This window comes from Danio rerio, chromosome 10, assembly GCF_052040795.2.
Source record: "Danio rerio strain M-AB ecotype USA chromosome 10, GRCz13ab, whole genome shotgun sequence".
Taxonomy (NCBI): Eukaryota; Metazoa; Chordata; class Actinopteri; order Cypriniformes; family Danionidae; genus Danio; species Danio rerio.
Window position 1 is genome coordinate 15,602,206 of NC_141030.1, and position 22,026 is coordinate 15,624,231.

General features: G+C 33.3%; 1 protein-coding gene and 1 long non-coding RNA gene across 2 annotated transcripts in view; both read right to left on the reverse strand.

Annotated features, from left to right (window-relative positions):
• Positions 1 to 22,026, reverse strand: part of cntfr (ciliary neurotrophic factor receptor) — a 330,293-nt gene that overhangs the window by 186,417 nt on the left and 121,850 nt on the right.
• LOC147842001 (uncharacterized) lies at positions 17,023 to 21,667 on the reverse strand. Its single transcript, XR_015500882.1, has 3 exons — positions 21,054 to 21,667; positions 19,840 to 20,697; positions 17,023 to 17,990 (listed from the first exon to the last, which is right to left on the reverse strand). It is a non-coding gene; the product is annotated as an uncharacterized LOC147842001 (long non-coding RNA).

The following is a 22,026-nucleotide window of genomic DNA, read 5'->3' on the forward strand; positions in this document are numbered from 1 at the left end:
GACATGACTAGACTGACTATGACGACTTGACTTAACTAGACTTTTACTTAATTTTTACTTGAGTTTGATTTTTCCTGCTGGACAAGATGTATATACAAGAGCACATTTTTCAATATTCTTGCATAGAAATGAAAATATTCTTAGTAAAATGCAATATATGAATTGTTTTTCAGAACTAGACAGTAAGAGCTGTCACACTGAAACTTTTCACAGTCAGCGTTAGTAACATAATGCTCTCAAGGATGGAGAAAGCACAAAGCCAGAACCAGCTCGAGAGTGAGACAGAGAGAGAAAGAGAGAGAGGGAGAGAGAGAGAGAGAGAGAGAGAGAGAGAGGGAGAGAGAGAGTAAATGCATTGGTAAGAATAGAAATGGTCTTGCTGTCCCAGAGAGCTTGCTTGATCGATCCACCCCAGAGGATAAGCAGCCAACCTGCACTGTTTCAGATAATAAGTCCCCATCAGCTGAAATCAAACACTGAAACACTGAACACGAGATGCACTCAGGACTTCAGGAGACTCAGAGCTCCACTCTCAGCTCATCGTGGGCTCATATTACAGCAGCTGAAAATTTAGACATATTAAGGCTGCTACATCTTTGTTTTGTAGCAGTGTGTATTGTTTGCTTGCAATGTCACATTTCTAGAAAATGTGTCATTGGTTTTAAGAACCCTGTGGTTATATTACCAACAAGATTCACTGAACAGCCCTAAGGCATTCAGAAACAATATATGGCTTCACATACATTTATTTATTTGTTTGTTTGTTTGTTTGTTTGTTTGTTTGTTTGTTTGTTTGTTTGTTTGTTCGTTCGTTCGTTCGTTCGTTCGTTCGTTCGTTCGTTCGTTCGTTCGTTCGTTCGTTCGTTCGTTCGTTCGTTCGTTCGTTCGTCCATCCATTTATTTGTTTATTCATTTATCTTATATATTTTTTTTATAATTTTATTTTATATTATAAGTTATTCGTTCGTTCATTTGTTCGTTCATTTATTTGTTTATTCATTTGTTTGTTTTATTGTTTAATTCTGTTTGTTTGTTGGCCTTTCCCAAACAATACTGAATCGTTGATTTTATTTCAATCAATCAATCAATCAATCAATCAATCAATCAATCAATCAATCAATCAATCAATCAATCAATCAATCAATCCAAAATATTTTGTTTCAAGTACACATGGGTACAATTTCATTCATTCATTCATTCATTCATTCATTCATTCATTCATTCATTCATTCATTCATTCATTTATTTATTTATTTATTTATTTATTTATTTATTATTTATTTATTTGATTTTTTGTTCAATTTATTTGTTTGCTTGTTTGTTTGTTTGATTGATTGATTGTTTATTTATTTGTTTGCCTTTGCCAAACAATACAGAATCATTGATTTTATTTCAATCAATCAATCAATCAATCAATCAATCAATCAATCAATCAATCAATCAAAAGCTAATTATTTCAAGCACACATGAGTACAAATGCATTTTTTCTTTTCTTTTTTTAAGAATAATTTATTTTTTTTATGATTTATCTATCTTATCTCACAGCAGAGGTTAAAACAAACAGCAAACATATAAAAACCCAAAGTTTTGCAGCACCCACAAACATCTTTTCTTTCCTTCAGTTCAATGAAATCCTTTTAGCAACAACATTATCACATCAATGTTTTCCACAAACGCCAGAGCTTAAACCTTTGAGGGCATGCTGAGGGCAACAGGTACACAGCAAATCGGTGTTGGGATATGAGAAAATCCTCCGGAACAACAACAAAAAATGCCTCAAAGAAATAATCCACAAGCAGAACCTGCTGAAGGAAAAAGAGTCTCTGTTCTGGCAAGAAGATGGACAAGCCATTAACCTTCAAGTCATTAAGGTCTCGGAACAGAAACAGTCCCGAACAGACCAAGATGATGTATCACAGCTGGAGGTGCGAGAAAAAGTTAAGAGGATTCACTCTAAAACACAGAGTCGGAGAGTTTGAGGAGATTGGTGACAAGTTGATGACAGGTCCAGTTGTTTATAATGGAACCTGAATGCAGAGGCCTAGATGGTCTGGAGAATATAACAGTAAATTGAGTCCCAGGGGTTGAAATCAGGAGAAGGGTCTGGTGAATGAATGGACTGGCTAAGTAGCCCCCCAGGACATGAAATAATTAGTTAATTTGTATAAAAATAATATTGATATGCTGGGAGGTAATGGAAAGATCATTGCAGTATAGAAGAAACCAGAAGACGTATCATAGGCAAAGCAGAGTTCTGTCATATCATAGCAGAAAAACACACTAAACCATGGTTCGAACAACAAGGTACTGATAGATTAAACTGTTAAGTACTACTAGCATTTCATTAGTACCCATTACTTGTTAAAAAAAAAAAAAAACAAGTGGTAACACTTTAGATTACGTAACAATTCACATCGTTTATACTGGCTTGTTGACTGTCTATTATTAAGATCTTAACTGTTTATTAGCAATTATAAACTGTATTATCTTATTCTACATTCCGAATCCTACCTATACTAATATTACCTAAACCCAATACTACACTGTAAAAAATTGCTGTTAAAAAACGGTCAGATTCTACGGTAAAAAAATGTTTTTTCACTAAAACAGTAATATTCTGTTAAAAACAGTGCTTTCTGGGTAACATTTTTGTTTTCGAGAAAGTAACCAACTGCAGAAAACTGTGAGCTAACAGAGTTCAGATTCGATGTTCTGAAGTCTGTGTTTGAAATCACGCTTTGTGTCCTTGTTCACTATTTCATACACTAGTTAACTAATAGTTCACCTAACAGAGTTAATGAACACTAATGAGTGAATTCAGACAATGATGAACACCTGCTGTTAATAATCACAATTACTTAAGAAAATAAACAAGACACACAAACAGTGACGTCAGTTACAACATTAAATAAACTCAAATAAAACAGCTTCAGTCTCAGCAGAGGATCATTAAACAACTCCACAAACAACAGCAGACACACTTATTACTGACTGATTTGACTGCCATACTATTCTCATTGAGATCCAACAGAAATTAAGGTGTTTTTTGTGTCACCAAAATGGAGTGAGGGGCTGGTTTAGTTGGGCTCTTCACCCTTGAACTCATTAATTCAGACTTTCCAATTACTATAATAAAGAGTTAACAAAATGCTTATATTATAGCAATAAAGTTGGAAAGTCAATAAATAGAGAAATCTTTTTGTCTGAAATTAGTTCTGATAAATGTTTTGGTATAAATCCGGAAGAAGGGCCTCATGCAATAGATTTTATGCTTAGTTGCAGGTATGAATTTAATTAATGAGAAGTGGAAACAGAAAGATACCTCTGTAATTACTTAACAGTTAAGAAATAACATACAAAAACAGTTCAGTTATGACAAATACACATTCAGACCTCATGAATCTGACCTTGTATCTCAACAATGGTAACATCTCAAATGTTTCATGCTGCAATGCATGCTGGGAGTGGCACGGTAAAAATATCCCAGCATGCATTGCGGCGTGAATAATTGTAGTATAATGGTCTTACAGTTTTCTTTATTTGCGTTTTATTCTGCTTTTGTTTATGTTTAGACTTTCAGTTGCCTGTTTGTGAGTTAAACTGTTAATTTTGTTAGTTGTCACATTTATTGAGGTTCATATGCTGATTATTGATGTCTGTTTGAGTGCGATATACACCATAGAGCAGGGTTATTGTCCAAGATATTCTAAAAAAACCTCCAGAAATCATTGCCATATATAGACATATAATGTAAAACAACAGATTTAACATTGAATAGGAGCAGTAAATTTTATTATACTAAATGATAACAGACTCTACCATTTAAAAGCAACATGAACATCACCAGATCTTATTTAGGTTTTTGGCTGGCTTGCCACATCAAAAGAGCTTTTTTAAACAAAGTTCTTAACAATTGCAGCAGCCAAGATATATAAATGTTAAAAATGACAGGGCTAAGAGCCCAACTAAAGCAAACTCTGTTCTCCATGATGGTGACGTAAAACTTTCACTTTTTTCTCAAGAAGAACTTTAGTAGATGTTATACAAAAATAAACGTTTCAGTAATAAGTGTAGCTGGTGATGATGTTTGTAGAGTTGTTTAATCATCCGCTGATCATTTCAATGATTTAATCATTTGTTGTTCTTCAGGTTATTTCATTATAAAGCTGTGGCTTAAGTTGTAGTTTTGTATGTTCTGTTCTTGTTTTTTCCCTTCAGTATTTCTTCATTTGTTCATTGTTAATCCTCAATTATCATTTAATTAGTCAGTTAATTAATGAATTTACTTCAGCTTTGCTAAATGTTTCTTGAACACTCAGTAGTGTGGACACTTCAATAAAAACTGTATATGCTCTGGGGTTTAAAGGGTTAAAGGTGTGAGAGGTAAAAACACAGTGTAAAAATGTATTTTAACAGTAATATACTGTTAATTTACACTACGGAAATAGACTGTAAAAAAACAGTAGATTGCTGGCAACCACAGCTGCCAGTAGATTACCGTTAAATCAAGGAAAAAACAGTATTTTACTGTAAAACCTGAAGCTAATTTCTTCTGTATGTCACCGTTGTGGAGGAGAGTAGAGCCAGTGTATGAGTTAAAGATGAACAATGAGCTGCTGATGTTATTCTGTTTCTTTATTTAAAAATATCAGCTGTTTAGTTGCTGATGCAGTCAGAATCTCTTTGGTGATTCCAGATTTACATGTATGTATGCTGTTGTGAAAAATAAGACATTAGAGTTAAACCGAACTTTTCTAATTAACTAAAATAAGTTATCATTATAAGTATGCTTCCAAGCATATACTGTATAGCACATTACTTCATAAACTCATTCAGCAGTTGACCAAGTTGAGGCAGTTGCTTTCAGTGAGCAAAATGAGTTCACTTGAGTATTGTGTAAATCAATGTAGTCCATGTATTTTTACAGCAACATACTGTAAAATAACAGTACATTGCTGGCAACTGCAGCTGCCAGTATTTTACTGTTTTTTAACGGGACAATTTTTAACAGTGTACCTTAATAATAATAATAATAATAATAATAATAATAATAATAATAATAATAATAATAATAATAATAATAATAATATGCAACTAATTAGTAGTTTATTGAGAAAAAAAATATTGTAGTTATGATTTGTTAATACTGTGAATTGCACTCTAAAATAAAGTGTGACCAAACAAGGGTAATTTCTGGGACTACAAATTGTTTTGAGACAGAATCTAAAACGACAAGCTAAGACTTATCTCAAGGCATGACAACATTGTACGAAAAAAAAAATAAATAAACTTGTCATTGTGAGGACAAACCTCATTCCCATGAATACAAGATGACTTAAACACTGTATTATGCAACTCAGGCTCACTGGAAGTACATGCGTCAGTCAACATGTTTTGTGAAACAAGAACATCCTTCAACTTACATTTGACTGCAGTTTCAACGTTGGACAAATGCTACAGGCAAGTTTGAAGCCAACAACTTTTGTTCCTATTCACATTAATGATATTTACCTTGAAATGTTATCAATGAATATTAATTATTTTCGTACAGTTCTTTGAACTATACCACAAAACAAACTTAACAGCGTTTATGATTCGCAATCAAATATGTTTGCCTCACCTCTCTATCTCCATATAGACTTTAACTCAGTTTGCCCATTTGCAAAATGCAAAGTCAAGGTAAAACTATGTGGTCGCAGTACAGTGCAGTTTACTCTTTTGTTGGTACTTTTTAAAGTACTATTAGTTGGGTTTAAGGCAGCAGTTTGCTAGATGATCTGTACAACAAGCCTTGTTTTCTCATAGAGATGCAAAATAAGTATGTGTATTTGAAACATTCAACATAACTTACCTAAGGAAACATAATTCACAAAAAAAAAAAAAAAAAAAGCCAAAGTTTTGACAGTTTAGTGGCTAGTTTGTACAAGTTTAGTCTTATGAAAATGTACAATCTTAAAAAATAGACATGGCATACAATCCCACCCCTAATCCCAACTGTCATTGGGAGATAAGCAAATTGTATAAATTACATTGTACAAAATTATACAATTTAGCCTTATCAAAGAGTTATGAATTGTTGTGAGATTGTGATGGTGTTTAGTGGTCTAACACGTGCAAAGAGACTAAGGAAAGTGTCACTTTCCATCCATACAGACCTGAGGTCCATCTTTGTTATTTTGGCTATCAAGAACTCACTAATGTTTAAAGATTGAACATGTAATGGGGCTGTGAAGGAATTATGTAAATATAGGGAAAATATAATTAATTGCTGGCTCCCTCTTGATTTGCTTACAGGGTTTTATGAAAGGGGCTTTTATTTAATGGTTTGTGGTAAACATTTAAAATATTTGTTCTGCAAAATAAACTACATCGACTGCAGCAAAAAAAAAAAAAAAAAAAAAAAAAAAAAAACACCAATCACCATGGTAAAGGCCCATACGATATTGAAGCCCTATATCTGATTCTTGCACAACACTTGACACTTAATGCTACTGTTTTTACTTTTATTTTTTCTAAATATTTTGCAGTTTAATGGTATAGTTCATACAAGCTTGCATTTTGGAGTCACTTTTCAAATTTTTGCATTTTTTTAGGCCCTAACTGTATGTATTTATGTATTTACATACGTATGTATGTATTTATTTATTTATTTATTTATTTATTTGTTTGTTTGTTTACTCGTTTATTTATTTGTTTATTTATTTGTTTGTTTATTATTTATTTATTTATTTATTTAGACAAGGGAAGTTTATTTATATAGCGCATTTCAAACATAGTGAGAATTAAAAGTGCTTTAATAAACATAAAATAAAAGAGACAAACATAAATAAAATTAAAAAAATAATAAAAAATCGATAAAAACAGCTTAAAGACAGTTTTTCCATATTACAAAACATCGTTGTATCATGTTTTGTCACTTTACTCTGGGACTTGCGCATTTTGGACGTCTCCAACAAACATTTTTTCGCGTAAAATCGAAAAGTGAAGCTTTACATCTCTAACTACGTGTCTCCCAATTTCAACTTCCATCTGAAAGAAAGATGGCCCCTGATTTCAACCCCCTCCTGGGATTAAATCACATTAGCTAGCCAAAGGTAATAAAAATCTTGATCTCAGCCAGACGCCAGGGACTTTAACCTTATGTACGTAATGTTGGAGCACATCTGATCATTTCTGGAAGCTGATTCCAGCGGGCGTAGCTGAAGGCTGATTCGCCCTGCTTTGACTGAAATCTTGGAATTTCTAGTTTATATGATCCTAGAGATCTGAGTGATCTATTAGGTTTGTATTCAGTGAGCATTTCTGTAATGTTATGAGGTCCTAGGCCATTTAGTGATTTATAGACCAGTAATAATACTTTAAAATCTATTCTGAATGTAACTAGGAGCCAGTGTAAAGACCCGAGGACAGGTGTGATGTGCTCTAATTTTCTGGTTCTGTTCAGAATCCTGGCAGCGGTGTTCTGGATGAGCTGTAACTGTCTGACTTTCTTTTTGGAAAGGCCAGGCCAGTGAGTAATCCATCCTGCTGCTGATAAAAGCATGAACAAGTTTTTTTATTTTTTATTTTATTTTTTTATCAAAGTATCAATTTGGCTTTGGTATCATAAACAAAAACAATATTGAACCCTAGTATTTAGCCATTGTGTTGTCTTTTATAATGAATTACATAGGGAAATAAATTACAGTAAGCTTCCCTGACAGAATTGCGAGCCAAAAGATGAGAAAATGGGGTGAAACAAGGATAAACATTGGCAATGCTTTTAAAGGACAATGAATTAATCAGCCAATATATAATTTACTGACAATGAAAAATCACTGTTCCATCTACTGTTCCAAACCTCTTCAACAGGCCAAACTTATTACTGAACCCTGTGACAAGTGCAGCAATGGTAAATGTTAAGGCTGGTCCACAAGCTCTGTATCACTTCTAAAGCTGACTGAGTGAAACTATCTTTAAGCGGTGCTGACAGCGGATGGCTTATTGTGGAAATGCTTAGTGTCTGAGCCGATCTGGCTTTCTTCACCTGCTCGAGGTCTTGCCTGAATGTCTCAGAAATCTCTTTAGCTCGACGAGCATGTTTAAGGCGGCAGAATCCATCCAGGGTGCTAGAGTTTGGAAATCCAATTCCACCTTCCTTTGAACCAATTTCCTAGCTTGAATCAGTTTTGCCACTTTGGCTGAAAAGGTTACAGACAGAGCGTGAGGGTGTTTTTCTTACTCTGATAGCTAACATGGAATCAATCGCAGATTCGCTTTTTCTGCAAGAGCTCAAAGTATTTCTATTTGTATAAGGCCTGGGTTCAAGTTCTAGTCAGTGCTCTCTCATTCATATGATACACAGAATGTACCTGACTTGTGTTTTTTATATTTATACTGTCAATGTGCAATGCTAGGCTGGACACAATTTGTGTTGAGAGAACATGAATAAATTAACACCACCAATTTAAGTACATTTAACAAAAAATAATTAAGTTGACCCCCCAAAAAATCAACAATTGTGTTGTTTTAGCTCATTTTTGATACACACTTTGAACAAACTGTATTTTTTTTTTTTTTTTTTGAGTGAGGACCTGCATTGTGTATTTATCATCTCTGTAATTACTCTCTCCTCCTAAAATGTATGTGCATAGATAAATGAGGCATTCATATGCTAATTTCCCCAGAGTTTAAACACTTAAAAGAGTTTAAAGTAAATAAAGATGCTACATTATTCAACTGGTAAAATGAAACATAAAATTCCAAACAGTTCAATTCCTAATAGTAATTCATCCAGAGTAGTGATTTGCTTGCACATAATGCAAAATTAAGAGAAAAATCCAGCAGAAAACAGAAAAGCTTTTACTGGTGGATTTAAGCTCTTAACACCTGACAACCGCAAGCATGAAACGTATAGCAGACGCTTTTGCAATGCATTTTCTTTCGGTTTCAGCAAAAATAAAGTAAGATTTTGTCATTGATATGCTGATTTCTCTAGAAGTTTAAACACTTAAAAGAGTTTAAAGTAAATAAAGATGCTCACTGTCTACATTATTCAACTGGCACAACAAAAAACACAATTTAAAACAGTTAAATTCCTATTAGTAATTCATTCAGCACACTAGTTTGTTTGCAATTAATTAATTAATTTATTTATTTATTTTTATTCATAATTTTTTTGTGAAATTGTAGTAGAAGCTTGTGCATTTTTTTCTTTTTGTTTCAACAAAACTAAAGTGAGATTTTGTCTTTTTCTATTTGGCACAGGTTCAAATTCCAGTCAGTGCTTTCTCACTCTAATGATGCACAAAATGCACTGAAATAATATATATATATATATATATATATATATATATATATATATATATATATATATATATATATATATATATATATATATATATATATATATATATATATATATATATATATATTTACACTGTGAAAGAGGACCAGCATTGTGTATATATCATCTCTGTAATTTCTCTCTCCTCCTAAAATGTATGAAATGTAGATAACTAAGTCATTCATATGCTGATTACGCCAAAGTTTAAACACTCATGAGATGCTCAAGTAAACATAGATGCTCTCTGCCTGCATTATTTAACTGGCTAAATGAAACACAATATTTAAAACAGTTAAAAACCTAATAGTGATTCATTCAGCATAACTTTTTGCACCAAACAGATAACAGAAAAGCTCTTCTGGTGGATTTAAGCATTAAAACACCTGGCAACCGCAAACATGAAAATGCATTTTGTTTTTTTTGTTTTTTTAACAAACATTAAGTAAGATTTATTTTTTAACTAAGTCATTTATATGCTGATTGAGTTTAACAAATAAATAGTTAATTAAGTAAATAAAGATGCTCTCTTTCGACATTATGAAACTGACACAACATAACACTACATTTAAAACTGTTAAATTCCAATTAGAAATACATTCCGCATAGTAGGGGAAACACCAAGCAGAAAATGTGTCTTTTTTGTAACAAAAGCTCTCACTGGATGATTTCAGCTCTTCACATCTGGCAACCGCAAGAATGAAACATTTACCAAAGCTTGTATAGTGGTGTAAAATGCATCGTCTTCCGTTTTAACAAAAATAAAGTGAGATTTTTTTTTTCTCTTTGTATAAGGCTAGGGTTCAAGTTCTAGTCAGTGTTTTCTCATTCATACAATGCACAGAATGTACCGACATTGTGCCTTTTAAGATTTATAGTACAATACAGTAAATGTAGACCTGCGCTGTGAATATATCATCCCTGTAATTCCACTCGACATGTGACAGGTAGTTAATCTGCATATTTTAAAGTGGGTGCTGTGACTATAACAGCAGGGAAAACACTCAAATGCAGGCAGGGCAGAGGAAAGTTAATCATGCAATTACAGAAACGCATATGGAAAATGTCTGTATGGCCAGAGGTTGAAAAATACCTAGTAGATTATTCAAGACACAAGGGATTAAACTTTTGAAAATCCCCTTTAATGCTCAAATGTCATCTGGAGACCTGCTCATGAGGTTTTCTTAGGTTTGTTTGGGAATGCATGTGTGTGAGTGTGTGTGTGTGTGCAGCAGAACGGTAATACCATTTAACAATATGGGATCAAATGGTTTAAAAAGATTTGCACCATAATGGTGAAGTGTAAATAATGTCAATGGTCTTAAAATGCTCTCTCCTCTTAAAAATGTATGCAGAGACGGCAAAAACACTCATATGCTGATTTCCACAGAGTATAAAGACCTAAAAACAATTTAAAGTAAATAATTTTTTTTTTTCTCAAGTAACACTACATATATGATATTATATTATGTTATGTTATATTATATTATATTATATTATATTATATCATATCATATCATATCATATCATATCATATTATATTATATTATATTATAATATAAACAAGGGGCGAAGCAGTGGCGCAGTAGGTAGTGCTGTTGTTTACAGCAAGAAGGTCGCTTGGGTCGCTGGTTCGAGCCTCGGCTCGGTTGGCGTTTCTGTGTGGAGTTTGTATGTTCTCCCTGCATTCTTGTGGGTTTCCTCGAGGTGCTCTGGTTTCCCCCACAGTCCAAAGACATGCGGTACAGGTGAATTGGGTAGGCTAAATTGTCCATAGTGTATGAGTGTGTGTGTGAATGTGCGTGTGGATGTTTCCCAGAGATGGGTTGCGGCTAAAAGTGGCATCAGCCGCGTAAAAACTTTCATTCCGCTGTGGCGACCCCGGATTAATAAAGGGACTAAGCCAACAAGAAAATGAATGAATGAATATTATAAACAAATCAGCCATTTTGAAATTTGATTTGCCAATTCATTCCTGAATAAAATATTAACATACAGTATTTACCAAAGAGCAAGTCAAAAAGAACATGAAACAATATTGGTGTAACATACTAATTGTAACATGAGCCTACTAATTAGGATAAGTCATTATTTAATTAAGCTTTGAGAAATTAAGCTTAATAAGCATAAAGTAAATAAACTAAGACATGTAGTACAGATCAATTTTAAGTTTGGTTTAATTTTAGAGCATTTCTATGTGATTTGTCTCTCTTATTTAAATAATGTGTATAGCAGCACATTAGTTTGTCTCCCAAGGCCACTTCCCGGACTGTCCAGACAGCTGTTTAAATCACACTCGCTTCCACACAGATGTTTGTGTTTGTAAATACAGCCGGTTGCTGGATGGGTCTTGAGGAGAACATGAGCAATGCAGTTCTGGTGTGGATGGATGACTTTCCGCTGTTATTTCCTTATTGCCAGTTAACTGTGTGCACCTTTAGCAGGGAAATGAAACGGCTATAAAACAGATGCAAATGGGTAAATAAAATCAGTGATCTGAATTCCAGCAGTAAAAATGAGCACATGAATGCAATGTTTGAGAAAAAAAAATAAAGTCTCCATTTACAACACTGGTGCAATCGTTTGAATACAGAATAGCGTTGCAGTGATTTTGCTTGCCTACCATTTACTAATTTGCATGCACAAATCTTACCAGAAAGAAAAAAATTGTTACAATGTCAAAATGTGATACTGTCTAATGCGTAGTAGAAATACAACTCTATTAATGAAATAGTAAGACTATTCATTGTATACTGCTGTAAAAGCTACTGCTGCAAGATTCATGCCTGTAGTTGCCAGTTGTTCAGAGCATAAATCCACCAGTTGGAGCTATTCTGTTAAAAAACAAAACAAAAAAAAAACACATATTTTTGGCTTGATGTTTCACTTAGTCTTTGCATTATGTGCAAACATACAAGTTTGGTGAATGAATTACTTTTAGGGATTTAATAGTGAGTAACATAGTAAACAATGTAAACAATAGGTCTCCTGAAGAAACAGTGAAATAGGCAAATGAATAACCATTCATAATTCAACACTACTGTTTTGGCTGCTTGAGGGTTGTAGCTTTGGACTGATGTGTAGTTTGTCAGGATTACTCATGTTGTTTTTATTGTAATCTAATCTAATCTATTAAAGACTGCCATGCTCAAAAACAGTGCCCCAATGCATCCACATACTGACGCTGATAATTGTTTTAAATGTAGTGTTTTGTTTAGCCAGTTCCATAATGTCAACAGAGATGTATGTACAGACGTGGACAAAATTGTTGGTGCTGTACCATTAAAAAAAAAGTTAAACTACAGTGGTCATTAAAATAAAATGAAACTGAAAAATGTTATTTATTAATTCAAAGGTAACTGAAAGGAAGCTAAAGGATATTGCTTTCAAATTGAAGTTCAACAGAAATTTTAGAAAAGGCAAACTAATGAAAATGGCCAGGAAACAATAAAAGAGTACCAACAATTCACAATACACATCTGTATATCATTTACATGATAAATACAGTCTAGTAGGCAGTAAACAGTGATTGATATATATATATATATATATATATATATATATATATATATACATACATACATACATATATATAAAATTTTCCTAAAGGATCACCAGTCTAGGAGGAGTTCGAGTGAGTAATAGTTATTTTGTTATGACAAAAATTACCTTTTTTAAAGTTATACCGGTTAATTAAGTCCAAGGTAAGCAGTTTTAATTTCATTTCGTTTTATTTCGTTTTATTCAGAGGTAGTCCAAATGATACTTTAAAGCCTAATAAGACTACATGTTGTTTGTGACCAAATAAGAAAGACAATTGTTTGTTTTTGATTAATTATTTTTAATCTAAGATATTTATTACATGTTTATTTATTTATTTATTTTTACTTTGTTTATGCGGAAAAAAAAATTACAAAATAAATACAAAATAATACTGATCTGGAAGGCAAGACTTAATGACTATGCGTTATTAAATATATATATATATATATATATATATATATATATATATATATATATATATATATATATATATATATATATATATATATAAATTTTTTTTTTTTTTTTTTTGATGAATAAGCTTAATTACAATGCTCGAACAATATTTTCCGGCTGCTCTTTAGAACCAAAGTAAGCACAATATTTCTTTTTTTATGTTATTTAATTAATTATATATTTAATATTTTTAATTAAACTATATATATATATATATATATATATATATATATATATATATATATATATATATATATATATATATATATATATATATATATATATATATATATATATATATTTAGGTGTTTATTTATTATTTTTATGCATAAAATCATAAATAGTAAATAGTTAATTGAACTGGACAGGCTGGTGTCTAAGCCTAAACAATTAAATACTAAGCATAATTATCAAGCTTAATATTTTGTACTTCTTTGAGAAGACTAAATTAAGCACAATATGTGTTATTTCATTTTATTGCATTGCAGGTAAGTTGACCATCCAAATGAATGTGAAAGTCCCAACAATATTTAGGAAAATTATATATTCTTTGAGACCAAAATAAGAACTTTTGTACCTCAACGCTACACATAAACCACAGCTCATCACACTTGGAGAACTGTACAGTTACGGGGAGCTCTCTACTCGACAGCAGGATTTGGAAATCGCATACAGAATGAATAAAACTAAGCAAACAATGGGAAAAAAATCCTTTAAGGAAAGCATTCTGCTATCTGCAGGGCCATTAATCCTCCAACAGAGTGACGGCGCAAAACATTGGACAAAAGCTATGGTGGTGTGGCTTCAGACCAGCAAAAGTGTGCTTCAGTCCAACTCAACGTGTGTGAAATGACTCAAAAACTGCTGCTCGAGAACCGTCTTCATCCAACCTGATGGCAGCTGAGCAGCTCTGCCAAAAGAAATGGGCGAAAATATCAATGCCAAGATGCACAGCACTGCAGAGGGACTCACTGAACAAAGCTGCCAAGAGTTTATAGGAAGAAGAGGAATAATGAAGAAGTGAAGATAATTCATATTTTTCATATACAACCCAAGTTTATTGAAAATATGTCTCATAAACTACAGCTGAAGTCAAAACTATTAGGTCTCCTGTACGTTTTTTTCCCTTTTCAACTATTTCACAGGATGTCCAATACTATATATAAATAAATAAATAAATAATTAAATTAAGTTAAATTATTATTAAATTGTATATAATAATATATATATATAATTTTGTAATATATATATATATATATATATATATATATATATATATATATATATATATATATATATATATATATATATATATATATATATATATTTTTTTTTTTTTTTTTTGCATTCTGGAGAAAGCCTTTTGTTTTATTCCAGCTATAGCAAAAGTAGTTTTTAATTTCTTTAAACCATTTTTAAGGTTAATGTTATTAGCCTCTTAAAGCAATATATACACTCACAGGTCACTTTATTAGGCCTTACTAGTACCGGATTGCCTTCAGAACTGTCTTAATCCTTCGTGGCATAGAGACCCAGAGTAAGTCCATGTTTATATGATATCATCATGCAGTTGCTGCAGATTTGTTGGCTAAAAACAAACAAACAAAAATATTTGTTTTTCTTTGTTTTATTTATTTATTTATTAAGAACAAAACACTGAACTTAAAGAACTTAGGCCACCGATGTTGTGTTAATACAATACCAAGCGTCACATTAATTCATTCCTTCATTTATTCATTTTCCTTTGGCTTAGTCCTTTTATTTATTAGGGGTCATCGCAGCGGAATTATCATCAACTTATCCAGCATGGGAAACATCCATAGACACTTATTTACACACATACACTATGGCCAAATAGTTTATTAAATTCACCTACACCGCATGTCTTTGAACTGTAGGGGAAACCGGAGCACCTGGAGGAAACCCACGCCAACATGGGGAAAACATGCAAACCCCACACAGAAATACCAACTGACCCAGCCAGGACCCGAAACAGCAGCCTTCTTGCTGTGAGTCGACAGTGCTAACGTCTGAGTCGCCAATAAATAAATGAATGAAACACAAACTAATGTAAGTGTTTTTTCTCCAGGCACAGTCATTTAGAGGTGTCTGGATCAAACATGACCACTGCTGCCCAGATTAGGTCATTAAATTTCAGAGCTTTTTTTTTATTTATTAAAGCTTTGATCATCTTGTCAGCTGAGCAGTTAGATAGTTTTACCATGAAGAATTATGAATTTTAATAGAGTTTAAAGCCTATACCCATATGGATGGAGAACATCCTTTGAAGACTATGTTTGAGTTGTAATTCACAAAACTTTACTGCAAATTGTGATTTTGGTACTGTTTAGTACACCTTATGGTTTTCATAATGATATTTTGCTTCATACATGTACATCTATTATTATTATTATTATTATTATTATTATTATTATTATTATTATTATTATGTGGTTAATATTTCTGACTTCAACTGTATCTATTTAGTACTCGATATCGGCCAATAAGCTTAGCCCAGGAATCGGGAATCAGAATCAGTATTGGGAATGAAAAATCAGCATCAGAACATCTCTATATGCTTCGAGAAACATTCATTCATTCATTGGAAACTCTCTTGGTCTCACTAAGGTGAAATGATAATACAGAGAGTCTCTCTTGTCAAACGCTGCTCACTGTACTGAACAGGAACACCACGCACGAACAAGCACAAATCCTGCAGTCTGAACCCGAGTTCAGCTCTGCCCTGCCAATTAGATGCATTTAAACACAGCCGAACGCTGAAAAGCCAATGCACTGTGCAACTCCATTAAGACTTCCAGCCCAGATCCCGAATACATATTAAGCGCCGCACTGACCTCCACGAGTAAACATTCGCCATTAGCCAGACTGAACAATCCTACAATGGACATGCTGTCTGGCTCATGACCAAGGGGATGAACACTTAGGCTCTGTTACAAAACCTAGCAAAGCAGCCTATAGCGAAACACTATTTTAAGGCTTTTTAGACATGCTTCAGAAAAGAGGGCTTTTTTCAAAGACACAAGACTTTAATTTAGCCTAAACAACACATGTTTAGAATATCTTTCAGAGTAAAATCATCATGTTATGCTAAGTGGAGAAAAATACACAAATAAATATAAATACATACATACATACATACATACATACATACATAAATACATACATACATACATACATACATACGTACATGCATACATACATACATACATACATACATACATACATACATACATACATACATACATACATACATACATACATACGTACATGCATACATACATACATACATACATACATACGTACATGCATACAGACATACATACATACATACAAAATAGCTACACATAATGCCAGTGCAATATTTATGTTCATTTGAGACATAACTGACACTGCTTACAAGGAAGCATACCAAGATATACAGTTAAAGTCAAAATTATTAGCCCCCCCCCCCCCCCCCTGTTTATTTTTAACAGAGAGAAGACTTTTTTCAACATATGTCTAAACATAAATAACTAATTTCTATTAACTGATTTATTTTATCTTTGCCATGATGACAGTAAACAATATTTTACTAAATATTTTCAAAACACTTCTATACAGATTAAAGTGACATTTAAAGGCTTAATTAGATTAATTAGGTTTTATTATTGTATAACAATGGCTTGTTCTGTAAACTACCAAAAAAAATATATATCCTAAAGGGGCTAATAATATTGACCTTAAAAATGTATATATATATATTTACTTTTTTTTATTAAAAACTGCTCTTACTCTAGCCGAAATAGAACAAATACGACTTTGTCCAGCAGAAAACATATTATCCTTGAAAACTTCCTTGCTCTGTTTAACAGTATTTGGGAAATATTTAAAAAAAGAAAATCAAAGAGGGCTAATAATTCTGACTTCAACTGTAGATGGATGGATGAATAGATGGATGGATGGAAGATGATAGACAGACAGACAGACAGACAGACAGACAGACAGACAGACAGACAGACAGACAGACAGACAGACAGACAGACAGACAGACAGACAGACAGACAGATAGATAGATAGATAGATAGATAGATAGATAGATAGATAGATAGATAGATAGATAGATAGATAGATAGATAGATAGATAGATAGATTGATTTTACAAAAACAGTACATGAATAATGATGTACTCATATGTAAATTAAACATTAAGCACAGGAAATGTATTTAAGTATGAGTTAATGATAATGTGTCCTTTAAGTAAAGTCATGTCACAAAGATACATTAACATGTCATGAGTTCCTATTAGTTACATTTTGCTAAAACTACAGTGTTAACTAATACATTAATCAACGCACATGAACTAACCAGTAATTAAGGCCGTTATTCACTCAAGTTGTAGTTAAAGTTAGTTCTTGATTAGTGAATGCCTTTACTTATCATTAGGTCATATAGAGTAATGTTTAGTTTACATATTAGTGCATTGTTATTCATATTACATAATTAACATGAAAGACATACTTTTGCTGGTACTGTATTTGTCCAAAACTAAGACTATGCAAAAGTGAATTGTAAAACATCACTAGTGACTTTTGTGAGATTAAAGATGATAGTTAAACTTTGCAATTTATCCACAGGTGATTATCTGTAGACCGTACAGATCACAGATCCACTCAGGCCCGGCGCCAGGAAGTCAAAACTGAGGGGGCACTTTAAATCCATAGGGGGGCACTAGACCTGGTGACTGATTTTGGTCTCTTGTTTCTTTCATTTAGGCTATTTATTCGCATTTATTATTACTTTGCATTACTGCCTAAGTTACTGACCTAAGGCAGTAATATAGGCTACGTTTTAATAGTAATAACAATACGCAGTTCGCTATTACGAATTTTATTAACGATGGTAATGCATACCGCTTATTAATGCAGACGGATGATGGCTTCAGTGCCAAACGAGTGCTTTAAATCATATGTTATTCTCCTTATTTCCGTTTTATTTCAAATAACAGCCCTATGAATGTTTAAAGTTTTAGGTAAAGACGTCAAATTATGCCCACACATGCAAGCTGACCCACGATCAGACAATTCATTTAACCGGTAAATAAATATAGTGAAATCAGCTTAACCGAGTCATCACGCTTCACAACCAACATCAGTGTTGGGGAAAAGCTAAATGTGACAATCTAATGTCATTCAAAACAATTCCTTAGTTACATTTTAAGGCATTAGTGTAGCCAGAAAAATACCTAAAAAAGATACAAAAATTCACAGTTATTACCGTGAAAATTGGTAAAATTTTTATATGCTATATAACTTTTTTTTCATCATTTTAAATGTAAAAACAAAGATTTGTCTAAGGCTATTATAAATGTGCTTTTTTCGTGATATTGTAAACCATCATAAACCATATGTACCATAGTTTCTAGGCCTACCCGTCATTTTATTTATTAATTATTTTATTTATTAGGCCTTTTTTAATAGCTTGTTTTCAGGTTATTTTCATTTTAGGGCCATGAGCTAAGTCAAAACAAACTCGATATGTTGTATTTTAGCTCTTAAAACAGATCTACAATATATTTTATGTTGTTTAATTTTGCATGAGCAAATAGCAGTATAGTATATACATACTTTTAAAAGATTATCATTCTGCCTACCTGCAGCGCACGAGATTTCTCGGTTGATCCGCGGTAAATCCACTTAAGCACTATACCTATTCCATTTATAACACTGCAAACTTGACTTCGCAGGCCGATCATCTTTAAACGCAAAATGCATTTATTATGTGTTATACCTTGACTGCAGTTGCATAATGGGATGTTTCTCTACGCAACTGTAAAAGTGCACTTTTCAGCAAAATGAAAGCAAACATTCAAAGGGTTCTGCGTTTTGTCAATTTTAGCTTAATTGTAATAATATTAATAATAATATTAATAAATAAATTAAAATATTATTTATAGTGTAGCCTACTGTGGGACTGTGCAGTAAACTATTTATTTTTATTAAAACATTTTTATTAGGCTACATCTTCCCGAATAACTAATAAATGACTGGCAGTTGCGTCTCTGCTAAAATTAATTTAACAGCAAATTTCTTATGTGTTTTTTCCTTTTAGAGCTCAAGAGAGTTGTGTTTAAATAATTAGTTAACCAAAACATGTAATGAATTAAGCTGCTCCTATCATGTCACCCATTTTCTCCCTTGTGAGTTGAGTGCGCCTCCATCGCCGTGTGCGCGTTTTAAAGGCTATTTACGGGCGCACCAGACCTGACGCGGGGACCGGATCTCTGGACTATAGGACTAGCTTTAACCTCACCATTTTCATAATTTAATTGCTATGTCATATATTTTAAAATATTTAAATGTGTGTTCTGAAGGTTGGAAGGACGGGAGTGTTAATAATTAATGACAGAAAGAATTTTCAGTTTGAGTGAACAATCCTTTATAAAAACTGGGGGGGCACAAACTCTGTCTGAGGGGGCAATGCCACCCTTTGCCCCCCCGTAGCGCCGGGCCTGGATCCACTCTGCCCTACAAAGGCAAAAGAGTACTTGCTGATTGTGAAACCGAAAAAAGAAAATACTTTCAACATCTCCAGTTGCCCAGACCAAATTAATTATTTGTAGGAAATTAGAAATCGGGCAATTAGAAAACAACAAAATTGATGCAAGAAACGTATCCACATAATAAAGGAGGGTCTGAAAGTCAATAACTCATTTTCAGCCAAAACGATAATACAGACTTTTGCCTTTGAGCAGCAAAATTAAGATCAATCATACTATCAAACCATAAATTTGACTGCCTTGTGTGTTTATTGCAGGGTGTCAGAGTGACACAGTGGGTAGCACAATGGCCTCACAGCTAGAAGGTCGCTGGTTCGAGCCTCGGCTGGGTCAGTTGGCATTTCTGTGTGGAGTTTGCATGTTCTCCCTTTGTTCACGTGTTTCCTCCGGGTGCTTCAGTTTTCCACACAAGATTACGCTATAGGTGAAGTGGATTAACTAAATTGGACATAGTGTGTGTGTGTGGTGGGTAGTGGCTGGAAGGGCATCCGCTGTGTAAAACATATGCTGGATAAGTTGGCGGTTCATTCCGCAGTGGCGACCCCAATAAAGGGACATGCATGAATGATGTGTTAAATCAATCGCTTACTGCAGTGGTTCTCAATTCCGGTCCTCTGGACTAGACTGAATTTGAATAGACTGGAATTGAGAACCACTGCCTAACTGTATGAGGCAACAACCCACAGTAAATATACTATAGTGTTGTATATCTACTATCTAATGTATATATACTACAGTGTCTTTCAGTCATATTATAGAAAAGTACTTGACTTAATCTGTTGTGGTACCTACTGAAAAAAACAGCTTAAACCAGCCTAGGCTGGTTGGCTGGTTTTAGCTGGTCGACCAGGCTGGTTTTAGAGGGGTTTTGGCCACTTCCAGGCTGGTTTCTAGCCATTTCCAGCCTGGTCTTAGCTGGTCAGGCTGGGAGATGACCAGCTAAAACCAGCTTGACCAGCCTAGCCAGGCTGGGAGCCCAGCCAAAACCAGCTATGTCCAGCTTAAACCAGGTTGGTCAAGCTGGTTTTAGCTGGATTTAGCTGGTCAGTTTCCAGCCTGACCAGCTAAGACCAGGCTGGAAATGGCTGGAAACCAGCCTGGAAAAGGCCAAAACCCCTCTAAAACCAGCCTGGTTGACCAGCTAAAACCAGCCAACCAGCCTAGGCTGGTTTAAGCTGGATTTTTCTGCAGGGGTAACCATATGGTTGCTATGGCAATACAGATCCTATAGTAATATAAACAAATGACTTGATAATATAGCTACAGTGTGTATATGCTATACATCACAGTTCGCTGTAGTAAAATTAAAAGTATACCACAGTATATATTACAGTTAATTATACAGTTTGCTGTAGCTTTAATACCAAAGAGTATAAATATACAGTATTATACACTTTACTGTAGTATGAATAAAAAACTACAGTATTTACTACAAATTGGTATTATATAAATTGTTCATGTGTGAAGACAGCTATTAGATCAATATGGCCTCATATGTATGAGGACTGAGAAAGAGAGAAAGAGATTTGCAAGAATGATGCCCTAAGGGTATAGAGATGCTATCAGACAGGAAGTGAAGAAGCTCAACTTCCTATATCCCACAGAGATAAGAATACAAGATTGACATCACATTATGGATGATGACTCACAGACTTTGTTCTATGCTTTTTCCACATAAGAAATATCAAAGGGTTTCTATTTCTTAAAGGCATAATCAATTAACTCTTATAATTGTAGAAATGGGAAGTTATAAGCAAGCATAATCTCATGGGCAAACGTAACTATTTTACATATTGACAAAATAGTGGCTAATACATATAAAATTCTATGGCTTAATTTATATGAAAACGTATGATTTTTAAAAATAAGTGTTCACCCAAACCCTACCCCTACTCCTTATTGGTGGATGAGCAAATCATAACTAAACTTTACAAATGTTAGCCACAAAATCAGTTTAAAAACTGTGATTGTTTTCTTTAGTTGGCAACCTATTGCATTTAAAATGTAACATATAGAGTACTACTGTGTAGTAAATACACCTGACAATAATGCACGTAATTTTTATACCACCATAAGTTCACATACTGAGATACCAATGTACCTTGAAATGCCGTATGATTGTACTCAATTGAATGTTCAAAACAAACAT